At 37.5% G+C, this 15,192-nt stretch overlaps 1 long non-coding RNA gene across 1 annotated transcript; it reads left to right on the plus strand.

Moving 5' to 3' along the window:
• The first annotated feature begins 707 nt into the window (after positions 1–707).
• LOC125184466 (uncharacterized) lies at positions 708–10,271 on the plus strand. Its single transcript, XR_007168533.2, has 3 exons — positions 708–1,942; positions 2,403–2,527; positions 5,300–10,271. It is a non-coding gene; the product is annotated as an uncharacterized lncRNA (long non-coding RNA).
• Positions 10,272–15,192: the final 4,921 nt, after the last annotated feature.

Below are 15,192 nucleotides of genomic sequence, written 5' to 3' on the forward strand. Positions count from 1 at the left end.
CAGACACCAGGCTCTTGGGAGCATACGCTCAGCCCTGCCACTCGCTGCAGCGGGGGACATCGGGATTTGGCAGCCTTGCCCTTGCTGGACTGCAGGGCGTCTGTGCAGCTCCTAACGATAAACACAAGCTATCGAGAATAATAAGCTTTTTCATTATAAATTACGGTTCTCTTAGCGTGCCAAAGATTCATCAGATGATATTCTCCAGCTTTATAGCTTGTTTTTAATGCATGATAATCTCATCTAAATGTTTTGTATTGTTTCTTAATGAAAGGTACATTAGAGTTATATAAAATATATAGACATCATTCCATCCACTAAATCTCTCCCTTTTTATGAGTTATTTCAGTTGATGTATTTGTTTTCTTATGGACCATGATCAGTGTATTTTGAATGACTACTGCATTTTGAATTATTGGTCTCTACTAACAGGAAAATGATTGATTTTAGGAGTACAAAAAGTGTATGGATTTTCAGTAAGAAGATAATATTTTAAAATCCCCAAACTTTACAGTATCGGGAACAAATTTTACCATGCTGTAATATTGCTAATTTGGATAAGTGTATTCTGAGTTCTTTAAAAACAATTTTGAAGCATTTATTACAAGTGAAAAATGAGAACAATATATTCCACAAGTATAATTGGCCTGTTCTGATACAGGCAGTCCTGTATTTCTCTACATAAAAACCACGGACCAAGTTCTCTAACCCGACACCATGGCTCCTATTACTGTCTATACCAGTAAATTAATCGGGACCAGCACACAGTGCTGAGGCACAGGCACGGGAGGGTTCAGTCCAGTTGTTGTGCGCTTCTCTGCATGTTTCTGGCCTGCACTAACTCGTATTCTCTCCTGCAATGCCCAGGCAGAGTTTAGGGAAGAGCTTGGGGCTCGGGGCTGTTCTCACGATGCAGGAAAATATAGCTGTATATAGGTAGCTGTATGAACATGAGCTGTGCTGTGCCGCCTTCTCTCGGGACCAGCGAACAGGTCCTGACCCATTTTGTTTGCCAGTGCAATAGCGCGTGGTATTTCTTCACAACATCTTGGGAGAAGGTGAAAGGTGGCAGGAAGAAGCAGCCCAGACATTGCAGGATGACACACAATTCCTTTGAGACCATGTCAAGTAATAAGTTTGGCACTTTAGCTCAGACAGACGCAGTAATTCTGGGACTTGGCCATACCTGTCCTAGTTTTTCCTTTTTGTTTTAATTGCTGGTGGTGGTGGTGATATTTTGTGTGTGTGTGTGTTTGTGCTTTTTTTTTTTTTTTTTTTTTTCCTTCGAACAACAGCATTTGATTAAGAAGCAAATGGAAACATGGCTCTCCCTTTTCTTATCTCATTTAGGCTCTAACTACATTTGAATTAATGACACTGTCCAAATTGGCTGTGGTAGTGCAGCACCAACCCCTCACTGAGACAGATGAATGTGAGATCAGCACTTCAGAAAAGGAAAAGCAGCACATCCATCATATGTTAGACCTTCAGCATTCAGCATTACAACAGAAAATATTTATGCAATAAATATCACAAATGATTTGCTCTGATATATCTAAAGATTACTTGAAAACAGCTAATTAGTTCTGCATTTCTCAGACCATGAAGCACAGTGCTCTGGTGAGGGGCTATGCACGGGTAACGAGGCACGAGGCATTTTCCACCTCAGACCTGGATGACATACATTATGACGAAACTTGGAGATCCTTAACTGAGCGAGCCCTTGTGGGAAATGAGGCATGACTAAAAGGGTCAGAAGGCACCGAGTTTTCTCACTTGAGACAATCTATTAATGTTTATAATCCACTACAGAAAATATGAGAAATAATATTGTTAAGGACAGAAGTACAAGGTTTCCCTTCTGCCAGAACCCTGGATCTTCTAGTCTCTCGAAACGAACAGCTGTCTGTGCAAGAACAACTTAAAGTGACAGGAAAAAATGGTATGTTACAGTCACTTATTTTTTCTAACTGCCCAGGAAATAGAAACAATTTGCTAATATTTAACTAACAATTAGTGAAATTAATAGAATACAATCTGCTTGTAACCTATTAAGCAGTTATTTTGTATACTGTTTATCCAGGCCCAATGATAACTGCTACTAGTCTACCCTGTAGTACTAAATGGAATTGTATAACCATGATGAAGATACTTCCTCTAACAAAATATGTTGCAACCAAACGCAGTGATGAAATTTTATCTGTGCTGTTGACAGCCCCAGTTTCTCCTGAATTCAGTCTCCATTTGATGAGCAAGCCTGGACAGGTCAAAGCAGCAGAAAGCAGCTTGGATTTAGCATGGTTAGATATCCAGTACAGAGGAACCCAAAGCATGTTAGGATTTGTGTTCTGTTCTTCATGTTGGGAACCAGCTCAGACCTTGTTCTTGCTCAATGTTTTCAGGGTTTGCATGATCAAAGCATTTTATGTCCAGATGGGAACATCATTACTGAAAGAAGTGATCTAACCAGACTATGACCTATCCACACTGAACCCTGAAGACTGCATAAAACCTTACTTGTGTATCTGTATCCTTTCCAAAATCTGTGTAAGAAGTTGCTATGCTCAGCAGCAATAGCTCCTGTGATCACTTCTCACTCCATTTTACTGCAGCTTGTATTAGCTTAAATACTACTAGCTATACATCTTTATATTAGCTCAAACAATGCAACAATGGCTTAAACTATTAGCTTAAACTATTCAGGCATTGCTAAACTGGAAATTATGAGTGAAATGCGAGGAACTCTCTTGGGAGACCAGAAGGGTGGGAGCACACACAAAGGGCATGCAGAGCAGAGGGCAGAGCATGGTAATCTCTTGCACCAGGGCAGATGAATCCAGAAAAGCACAGCACCCACAGCCATAGTCAGTCAGCATTTGAAAAAACGCAGCTGGTCTGGTCTGAGACAGTTTAATGTAAATGTAGTTTTATGGAGTAAATAATTATATATATACTTCCTAGTTCATGTAAGTATATACATATACTTCCTACTTCATACTCTTTTCTTTGCCTTTGCTAAATCTTGTCTCACTTTTAAAAGCAAGCACCGTGAAGCTAAATGTCAGAAGAGTTTATTTCCAGCTGAGTGATACAATTATTAACAAGCAAGTAATCAAGCCCTTGATAATATAAAATTCAGAGCATACCTTTGACATTTTGAATAAAAGTATAAAAAGTGCAATTAAATCAATGCACTTCCCTAACAGAGTTCGTACATCAAAATTCTGGATGGCTTAGGTTAACTCATAATGATTTCATTCATAATTTTTCAAATTGCATTTGATCACTGCTATCTGTTTCCACAGAAAATCATTAATGCTCTTTAGTGAAACCAATTATCTATCATGAAGATTACATTATCTTATTAATGAAACTTTCCAAGGAAATATGGATGTATTTCAGAGACAAAATTATACAAAGGTGTCATTGAGATAATATACAGAACCAAATTTAAGTCTGGATGTTGAATACCCTCAAGAAAAAAACATGAGCATTTTTTGTTTCAGGTCCATAGGCAAAAATGGTATCTCTCCTTTATGCTGAGAAGTCCCCCAAAATAAATCGGTGTTTAAGAAATAGATTTGGCAACATGCTTTGTCCTCACAAATCATAAATGTTAAATTAAATTTCAATGCTGCTATCACTTTCATGAAATTCACACGTGTAAGTTTTGTCTTAGAATGTCAGAAAGAAAATATACTCCAAGGATTTTAAATACCCTTTTTTTTTCTACTCTCTACGTCTTCCATTTTATTTTCCCATCATCTGACAGTTGAAGGAACAGGCACACTACAATAGTATGCCAGCAAGTATGTCATTTCTGTTCAATTACCCTTGTGCAGTACTACTATATGCTACAGGTCCTGCTGGCAAGCTGAAATTCATTGAAATCTCATGGAAAACTCATAAATTTAACCTGGCATTTTAGACTGCAGCTGTACAATAAACCAGCTGTTTTTGAAACTGAGATGATAACTTCCTTCAAAACTATAGCTCTTCCAACCTTGTGAATGTGGTTTAATTTTATTCTCCTGATTAATCTATGTGCATGCAATCTTCTTGAAGTTTCTCAAGGAAATATTTTATTGTAATCTGAATAGACCAATGGAAGATGGGAAAAAAAATGAAAAAATAGCTATGAGACATGGGAATTTGAGAAAGCAAATGTACATTGCTGTTTTCCAAATACTTAAAAAAATTTTGGAAAGCCATTGTTTCAAAACAGGTAGGCCTAGAAACTACAATTAAACAAACCAAAGTGATTAAAGCTAGTGAAGGGTCTTGTCTTTGCTTTGATTGCTATTTAGAAAGGTTTGATTGTTAGTGTTAGAGTGAATGAAACCTGATTTCCCCATAGGAATACATCGTCGGTAGGGAGGTAAATACCATGGCTCTTTGCATCTGAACTATCTTTTCCTGCTGGCAAATCCATTGTGCGCTATCTCCAGCAATACTTTTTGTCTTTTTGTATTTTGAAAAAAATAAATAAATCCCAAAGACAGATTCACCACTCCTGTGGGTACACAGTAGGAATATCCAGTGATAAATATTTAGGAGCTGTAAGATGTAACTACCATTGCTACAACAACAGAACTAATAAGACTGGTGTTCAGGATGCTGTAAGTAAACGTTTTAAATTGACTTGGGCTGAGAAACACATCACTGATCACACTGTTAATCACACTAGGGTGAAGCTACCGTGGTTTCTGCTGTGCTCAGATACTGTAGTAATTACTGAGTCACAGATAGGTAGTTTGATGGAATATAAAAAGCAGTGCAGACCCATTAGGTCCCTTTTTGATGAGTATAGTTAACATTTGCTTGTGAAAGGATGAGCTGAAGGAACAGCGATTAGGCACTTCATCCTTGCAGAAAAAGAAAATGTGGCATTGTTTAGTGTATTGTCTTGAACCTTCTTGCTTCCTCCTTGTCTTGAATAAAAGGTTATTAAGAGACCTTTTTTCCACATTTTCCCTTGCTCTCTATTAACATGTATTTAGTTAAGGGTACAGCAAATATGGCATGAAATTGGAATTGCGGTAATATTTAGGACTGATGATAAATGAATAGATTAAAATGCATAGTATAAAATCTATTTTTGCCTCTATTTTTGATACTGCAGACCCAGAAGTGTAGGAAATTCACTTGCAATAACCCACAGAAATGGTTACGGCTATTCTTTACTGGACTATCTGTTTGTTTTTTCCGTTTGTAGTTTTAGTGGCCATCTTCTTCCTTTCTCACATCTTTTGCATATGTGATCCCTAGGCTCTAACTAGCATTCCTCAATGTTTACAAGCATCTCATCAGAAAAGGAAACCATTCTGGCTGGAGCATCACCAAGATGCAGATGCTGTGTTTGCCATATTTATACTTCGCAGACCCGCCGGTCTTGGCGAAAGAACTCCATCGCACTGAAGGGTCAGAGGGACCCGCGAGCCCTGAGAGCACTGCTAGCAGGCTGGAGGAGGACAACGAGGACCCTAAAGGAGGGTGTGATGCAGGCATGAGGGGAGCAGTGTGGAGGACGGCATAGTTTGAGGTGAAGGGAGGTCTGCTTGCTCTGCAGTGCAGGCATAGTCCTATACATGATACGAACACCTGGAACGCAACATGTAGCCTAAAGGCTGCCCTGACCATTTTGAATGGTATTAGGAGTCACTCCCATACTTCTATAGTCCCAGACGAGAAAAATGGAAAGACAGCCTAAAGCTACTTCAGCTCTCTGACACCTGCTTGATCATCATGTTCTTCATTATGCTCGTGTGATGCACAGCACAGATTATCGCCTGGGTGTCTGAGGGAAGAAGAGATCTAAATGTAAAGCAGACCGGCTGTATTTTAATGATGATAACGTTTGCCCAGGAAAAGGCAATTCGGATTTGTTTAGATGCTCTCCTGACTAGTTCCTGAGCTTGAATGCTGTGTGCAGACTCCTTCAGCTGAAGCAAATCACTCTTCCTGACGTGCCAGCAGAGGCACAGACTGCTGCCCTTCAGGGCACAGTGCAAGAGACGTTTATTTTATTGAGCAGCTGATTGACTAGCTATGGATATTTTTTGGGGGTTTGTTTTTGCCAACAGCACATCTAATTTGTGATTTAATCTTTTTATTCAATGCCTAGCTGCCTCAGCAGTCCACATTCAGAACAAGCATGTGAAATGTATACATTGTCTGTTGTTTGCAATTAATCATCAGTGATTATGCTGTGAAATTATCTATCCCATATGATTTAATATCAGTAATGGATGGCTGTTAAAGTTACTTCTGCCATCTGCATATTTGTTTTTCCAACTGCTATTCAGAGACCAGCTTTTTAAGGATTTTTTTGAGCAGAGAAAGATAGCCATCTGCTAATCTTGACCATGAACATATTTTAAGACGTGTTGATTTGATTATATAATGGAAGTGCAAATGGGGAACATGCAGTTGAACACTTTGTATTGATCAATAAATATTTAAGTGATTGCTTACAATTATTTCTCATTTCTAAGAATGAAACACAAACATTTTTGAATGTTTCTTATTTAAGCATTTTTGAAGCTTTTGAAACTGTTTACTATTCAAAACAGGATATTTTAGAAACAGTTTAGTCAATAAAGGACAGCAAGTTTTTCTCTTTTTAGCAATCAAATTACTGTGTCATTTTCCCATTTTAAAACCCATTACAGGTATTTTTTTAATTAATTAATGAACAAAAATATTTGTATTCAGTGGGTAAATAAAGTTCTCTCTTTCTTTCTCTCCTTTCCTTATCACTGCAATCATAAAAGGTAGGTTTTAGATGATATGTATTCTGGTCTTTGGTTTAATATAGTTTTCTTTTTTAATTTTTATATTAGTTTATTAGAATATGGCTAAACATATGATTTAAAAACATCATTTATTACTTTTATTCTGACAAACCACTGCAAAATGTCATAAATAACTTTTCTAATGATTTCTACTATTTTTATCACTTACCAGCTATGCAGCAAACTTCCATTTTGCTGATGCCTGGGTATCTTTCTGAGAACACTAAGAAATTACATTGGTAACTTTACATTATGCTTACATCCTTAATCCTATATTTATAAGCTGTGTTTGTTATTTGAATATAGTATGCTGTTTAACTTCTGTGTTAATATTTACCAATGAATCACCAATGTAAGGCACATGAAACGTATCTGCTCTCTTTTCTAGTTGTTGAATGTACAATGTATAGTAGAAATTCTTGAGTATTTTTTGTTTGACTAACCAGGGAAACTGGAAATTTTTGTTTTAGGTCAAGTGAAAAGGAAATTCTTATTTGTTTTGGATAAGTATTTGAAAAAAAAAAAAGCTCTAAAATTTGTTTAATTCACTTCAAATATTGTTTTAACTGAACGTGAAATGCTCCTTCTAGTTGTGTATCATTTCAAAGTAGTAAATTTTGATACATTCTTAAACAATGTTTTTTGAAATGAAGAGTAATGGGATTTGAAATTATTTTAAAGGTTTAAGCAAAGTATTTCAATTTTTCTGAAACTGTATACTAATTTTTGCATCAGAAAATATCATTTACTTTCGGCTGAAACTCATTTTTTTAGCAAATTAATTATTCATTAAAACATTTGGCCCAACACTTTTTCTGATGCATTGATTTTGATTTGAAAAACAGTATTATAACTATGAAAGATATTTCAATACATGATATATGAAATATCACCCAATAATGACATAGATTATTTTTTGTGTGTGTGTTACACAATATTAATAAAGTCCATATATTAGACCAGTTTCAATATAATGCATGTGTTTTTAATTCAGGAAAGATAGACTATTAGAGAATATTATCATTTCAAATCACTTGTTTGTTTGTTAGCTTTATTTTTAGGAAGGGAGTATGAACCATCTTCCCTAATGTTTGAAAAATATTTTCTGATTACATCAACCTTATCAAGCAGTCAGAATTCTGCCCAGTTCTATACTGGCTCTGGATCTGTCCCAATGCCCTGAGCAAACCTAGGTCTGATACTTAGTCATGGATTTATTCAGGATTTTTCTCTGCCATTTCATTTATTAGCACATAAAGAGCAACAGAGAGAGATGGAGTCATTGTCTGAGCAGTCTATGCTGAAAAGGCCATTTATTTCTCCTGAGTGTTATAAACTACAGCTGCTGTGAAAAATGTACTGCATTGAATTAATTAATTAATGCAATCATGAGTCATGATGGTTTGGTCTTACTGAACACATCTCTTTCATTAACAGAATCTGTGATTCAAACATTCAGACATAGCTTTCCATGGGTAATTGTGCACTCATTTAACCATTTATCCCTTTTGTGGAACCATTTTGTTCTATGTTTGCTTTGTGTGTATAAACACTGTAATCCTGTAAACTAGTTGCTTTCTCTAAAAATATGCTATAACTTTATAAAGTGGGAAAACACCAATAAAAAGATTTTGAAAATTTTACTTGAAGGCAAGGCTTGGACTGCTACAGTACATAGTTTATTTCTTTTTCCTTTACAGTGTATTAAAATTGCAATATTTTCCTTTCACTGGCTTTGATTAATCTTTGTATAGTGTAACATAAATGGATCTGATACAATCTACTACAGCATGTGACAAGTAACAAACAAGCTAATTTTAACCTTCCGTGCCCGCGTACATGTTGTTTGTCCTTGTAGTATTAGAATTGCTAATGCTGCCTGTGGCTGAGACCTAAACCAAACAGCGCGAAGTCACATAAATAAATGAGAAACTGTATTTGGTTTTGAAAGTCAATTGAGCTGAAATAGCTTTGGTTTGGGGGAAAGAAAAGTCTTAAAGCCTTCAGGAAAGTGAGCAGCATGGTTAGACAACAGTTACTGTCCCCCTCTTTCAGTAAGTTGTACCCCATTCTGAGAGCATTTAAAAGAAGATTTGATTCTTGATGATACTTCTGTTCCCAATTCCGATAGCTCTGTTTCTGTGGGACTCCAATTGTCAGTGCAAATATTCTATCAATTTCATGAATATCTAAAAAAAAAAATTAAAAAATAGGCACAATGCAATGCAGAGAAAAGGAAAGGAACCCTGTCTGAATCTTGGCGCTGTTACTGTATTTTAAGGAAGATGCATGTCAAGGGAAAACAAGAAGAGGGAAAATAAATGTACCTGAAGGTTGTCAAAGAGAAATGAAATAGGGAAGAAAGGACATAATTTTATGAGAAGTATTTATACCGCAAGCACTGTCTTCTAGTTCCCTATCGTTCTCTTAAAGTCAAATGGTATAAGAAAACCAAGACAGAGCATGACAAAGCACGCTTTTGTAACATTTTAAAAAAGCCTCGTGTGTACATGAAAACTACTGACGTCTGAGAGATGAGAGGCCAAAGCCAGAGAAGGACTTTTAATAATGCAACAATGCTGCTTAATATTATAGAGAAGTGTTTCTAGCAACATCTTCTGCACCTGCCCACTGGACTGGGACTTAGAAGGAAGGACTATGAGCAGTTGGATCCAAGCAGTTTTAGGTAATGAGAAGCACAGTTTAGTCCACAACAAGTAACAGCTACAGGTTGTTGCTTCAGGGGCTGTGGTGCCCAAAACAGATATGCCTAAAGACTTTTGCACAAGTGATAAATTGGTGGGGACTCCCTGCTCCTTGAGCTTAGGTCTCTTCTGCATTACCCCAACAATCATGTGATTACGTAGATCCTAACACCGGGATTATAAGAATCCAGCAAGCTAAGAAAGAAGCCCCTAGGCTAGGTAGCACAACTATTAAGACTTGGAAAAACCACTGACGCTGCTCTGAGAATGACTTTCCGATGGGTCGTGTGTTAAGGTAGGTGGAGGAGAGGACAGCCTGTTTTGTGGAGATGTACAGGGGGTTGTATGAGAGTGTTTAGGACAGAAATTTAGGCACCCATGGATGCCAATAGAAGAAAGACTCTTTGGGGCAGAAAACACACTGAAGCAAAGTAGGGGTTCAGAGGACGCTGTTGACTGAATTATGATTCAAGGCGTTGTGCTTCATGTAATCATTTCAAGTTTTGCTAAGTGACTTAATAATTTCTAGCAGTGCCTTGGAGCCAAACCAACTGGTTCTTATAAATTAGAGTTAGTATGAAGTTGAAAGAACACTGTTAGGTCAAGAAACTACTTTACTGGTTTGCTTGCTTTAAACCCTAGAGATGCATTTTGACACATCCCCTGATGTGTCTGCCTATTTTAATATTGTAGCCTGCCTTGCATAAACAAAAAATGCAAAACAAATTCTGCACTACTCCTTTGACAGCCTAGAGCTGCTTCCATGGTGAGCTTATCCCAGGAAATAAATGATCAGAGAACTGATCCTACTAAAAATATAAAGAAAATAGCTTTCCACTGGTTCTTTGTATGAACTGCTCATATCCAACAAGTGTTTTTTTCAGCACAGAGATGGTATATATGGTCTGAAAGGAAAGTGCTGAGCAGCTATGGCTGGCTGTCACTTAAACTGTTGTGAAAAATGTATGCTGTCTTCCTAAGTCTCTGATTTTCTACTGTCTTTTGTGACCTGCTGCAACGGTGGTTCACGTTATCATCCTCAAGCTGGTGAGAACCCTGGTTTTGTAAAGCCAGGTGGTGTTGAAGTGAGTGGAGTTTGTTACCCGTGTCTGTAAAATTAAGCAAATAGCTGCTTGATCAGGCCTCGCTAGGGAAAAGCAGTCAGCTAAATACTGTCAACTGCATGAAGTAGATGGAAAAAAGACACTTCTTTCTCTCATCTCATCCTCTGTCAGAAATCTTACACAGTATTTCTAAGAGTTAGGTATAAAAATGTTTTGGGCATTTTTTTCACCCTTTTTTCATTTTGTTAGCTTAGGAGAACTGTTCTGATAACCAAAGATGATGTAATCAGTTCCTTTTTTATTTTTTATTTTTTATTTTTTATTTTTTATTTTTATTTTTCCCCCTTGGAAATCTATCGTGATCTAGCCAGAAATATCCACTAAACTGATCTGTGGACTGTGGAGGGGTTGTTCTTACTTTATTCTTGTATTTAGTTATGGAATTGTGTCCTGAAGAATACAATTTTTCTGAGTTCTTTATGAATGCATTTCCTGATGAGTACTTGATGCATATCAAGATTATTTTCCTGAGGGCACTCAGCCACTGTGCAAGTCAGTCTGCAAGGTAAACCTGGCCCGTGGCCCTCCTGCCTGCACAGGGCATGGTGCTGTCCCAGCACATCTTTGATCCTTACCAAAATACATCCAGGAGTGAAAGACTAGATCTACTAATATTAAGTTACTAAACAATTTACATGAATGCCTCAAGACCTGCAGTGGGAATCCAAACGAGACATCTTAAGGCTAGCTTGGAATGACTCCCCTTTGACATAAGAAGAGGGCATTCAGAAGGCTGAATCTTCCATCTCTATATGTGTTATAGCTCACGCCTTGAGTTGACTTGCAGCTACAAGCTTACCTTGTGAAAGTATCTGGGTTTTGTAACATTTTGCAAGCCATGCATCATAAATACTTTTTACATAAATCACTTATGACACATCAATAAATCAGTGTCAGTGCTGGGAAAAGGATAGTTAAGCAAAACAGTATCCTTTAATTTTCCAGTGTGGTCAGGATTAGGAATCGTTGTGACTCAGCAGAACCAAAACCAGAATACAAGTCTGATCGTAATTATAAAGCCAGGTGCCATGGGCACTCAGATAGGAGAGAAGATTTTCTCTCACCTCAGAGGTTCCAGCGAGAGCCACTGAGTCACCACGTACCATGTACGAACAAGTAATCCTCCCAGTTGCTGTCCTTGCCGAAATACTACCTGGGCAGCTTGTGCAGAGTGGCACATCCTCCTGCTCAGTCTGTAAGATGTGAGGAGGAAGACAGAATGCGTGGTTAAGGAGTTTTCAGTTCATGGGATAAATCACCTTCATGACATAAATGCAGACAATAAAACAGATGAAAAATAATTATGCATTATCATCTCAAAATATATATAATTTGTTTTCTAAGGATTTTTCCAACACTTGTAAATAAATTCTTTGCAATTCCCATATTTTCTATAACTTTATTCGTTTTTTTCTTATTTGACAGTTAAATGAGTAAATAAGAGAATGTAATTTGTGTATAAGTTACAATTGTTGTAATGAAGCATAAAAATATGTATGATTCCAGGCAATTTGCGATTCAATAGTTTTTATGAACAAAACTCTTGGATCTGTGCTCAGATGAATTATATTTTAAGATGAATTAAATGTATTAGAATATAAAATGTATCAGAATAAAAGAAGTATTAGAATAAAATTAAATAGATGACAATGATAAATAAATTAAGCTATTTAAATTTCTAATAGTCAAGAAAATAGTTAAGATGACTACTGCACAGGAGTATTATTTATTAGATGACTTACCATGGTCTTTTACTCACACAATAAATATACAGACTGATGGCATGTTACCTTACCCATACATCTGTAAAGAAGAGAAGTGGGTAAGAATCTTAGAGAAAGGCATCTTGGCTGTAAGAAATAATACAATACGTCTAGGGAAAAGACAAAATTTAGACTTTAAAAAATATTTCTAAAAATTATTTTTGTTGATGAATTCAAATGTCAAAGTAGATATATTCCTGAGTGATGCACTTCAAAGCTATTCAAGCTATCCATCAGTAATACCTACAAATTTTATAACCAAAATTCTTGGAATATATAACTAGTTTAGAACATTTTGTTAGTTAGTTAGTTTGTTTGTCTGAAAATCCTACATATGTTTAAGCAGGCAATGTGTATGGTATGACTAGGAGCCAGGGGTGAAGAGAGTGCCTCACTGAGCCTAAATAAAAGCAGGATGTGTACAAAAGGTGGAAGTGGGGCCAGGCTAACTGGGAGGAGTGTAGAAGCATTGCCCAGGCATGCAGGGAAAAGCTAAAGCTCAGCTGGATTTGAAGCTGTTGAGAAATAATGCAAAAATGGCTTCTGCAGGTTTGTCAGTAGCAAAATGAATATCAGCAAATATGTGTCCAGCTGCTGAACTGGGTGGGTTAAAAAAAACAAAAAAAAACTGAAAACACATGGAAGTACCTTCTTTGCCTCAGTCTTTACAAACTAGGTATTTCCTCAGGCATCTCCATGGTGACTGATTGACTCTGGGGGAGAGAAGTACTGCCTGTAGTAAAAGAGCATTGAGCTATGGACTGCTCATGCACATTGGGTATAAACCCATAGGTTCAGACAGCATGCTGAGGGAACTGGCCAGCAGTATTGTGAGACCAAGCTATATTGCCTTTGAAAGGCAACAGAAGCCATGAGGCATGGGGGCCATGATGTGCAAAGAGAAGCCGAAGGAGCTTGGCTTGTTCAGCCTGAGGACAGGAGGCTCAGGATTCTAACTCATCAGCATGGGCAGGTACTGGCACAGGATCCCAAAGCAGTGGTGGGATGCCCATCCTTGGAGAAATACAAAACTTGACTAGACAAAACCATGAGCAACCTGATCCAGTTTGAGAACCGGCCCTGCTTTGAGCAAGGAGCTTGGCTCAATGACCTCCAGAGGTCCTTTCCAATGCAAATTATTCTGTGATTCTGTGCTACACTAAAATCTGTATTTTAGATGTTAGTTTTTACTTGCTTTAACTTTTCATACCATTCTCTCGTCTCTGTTAGAAAATCTAGGTAAGCTTGGATATTGTTATTCATAAGACATACTTGCATGAAGTCTTCAGTTGTAAGTTAAAAATGTATTAAAAAGCAGACTCTGAAGGTACTGCTTTTTGGTCAAGAAACACTCAATAAATCTAACAACAGGTATTCCTCTGTGAAGAATGGGAAATTTCTGCCTTTCAAGGTTTGGCAAGCATATGCTCTTTATCTCAAAAAAGCAGGCTTTGTAACATAGCCGTGTTTTAAATAGAAATTTGTGGATTAAAAAAAAGAAGAAGAAGAAAGAAAGAAAGAAAAAGAAATATGGCTGAGGTATGTTTTTGCAGAACTGAAAGCAGGCCTGTAAAGCACGGGGGGGTTGATGGCTCCCTGGGGTTGGGCTGGGAACAGCTGCAGGGGCTGTCAGGGCAGGGCCTGGCACCAGGGGTGTCCCACCACCTCAGCCAGGAGCAGGGCAGCGGGGGGAACTGGGGCAGCCCCAGCACCAGGCACCTCCTGGGGAATGGGACAGGCCAAGGCCAGGCTGGGATGTGGGCCTGCAGGTGGGCCCGGTCAGTGGGGCCCATGGTCGGGCAGGGCTGGGCTGCAGGGAGCTGGAGCCTGGAGATGGTGTGGGACCCTGGGCCAGGGGGAGGTAGAGGGAGACCCACGGGGATGGTCACGAACAGTCAGGACAGTCACGGTGGCCGTAAGGCCATGACACCTTCTTTCATGGCACCAATTTTCTGTTTAAATATATTGAAAAGCTGCTAAAACATTCCTTGCCGAAAATGTTTTCTTTTGGGAACATTTTAAAATCCTCCATCTCAAAACAAGCCTTGACCATTCAATATTTTCTACCAAGATTTGTTGTTACCTCTGTATAATTTGTATTTCTAAAATCTTCTTTATTAAAATGTTTAAGACAGTATCTCTCTTTTAAGACTACAGATGTAAATGTTTTATATATGTCAACACATGCCACAGAGTAATTTTCTGGTACCCTTATTGTGTGAATGAATATTATGTATAGTATAGTAAGGTGTGATAGTGGTTACTGAGAAAAACAGCTATTTGTGTTAGAATATTTATATTAATTGGGAAGTTAATTTAGCCAGCTGGCATACACAAGCCTTTGGCTTATACAACTCAAAAAGAAATGACTCACATGACACCCACTCTCATAAGAGAAAAAAGATTATGAAAAAATGATAATGCATTCTTGAACAGCTACTTAAAAGTCAGAAACCATTCGTTTGGTGAGCTGGAAGATTTGCATGAGTAAAGCTATTTGGATTTATTGGAAACAAAATTTAAATTTTAAAATATAAAACCTAGCTCATTTGAATGCAGTTTAAATGAAGGAGGTTTACTGAAAAGTTGATACTCATTTCTCTCACTGGTCTATATCATACATAACATACTGTTAATAAATAATATATAGATAATAGACTGTATAGGCTACCTGTGATAGCAAACAAGATGTATCTCTCCATAAAAGAATTTATCAGTCCTTCTACACATTGTTTCAGGTATTTATAATACATAATAAGTAGACTTCTTTTTACTGAAGGAACCATAGAATCGTAGAATATCCCAG

This window comes from Anser cygnoides, chromosome 3, assembly GCF_040182565.1.
Source record: "Anser cygnoides isolate HZ-2024a breed goose chromosome 3, Taihu_goose_T2T_genome, whole genome shotgun sequence".
In the NCBI taxonomy this organism is placed as follows: domain Eukaryota; kingdom Metazoa; phylum Chordata; class Aves; order Anseriformes; family Anatidae; genus Anser; species Anser cygnoides.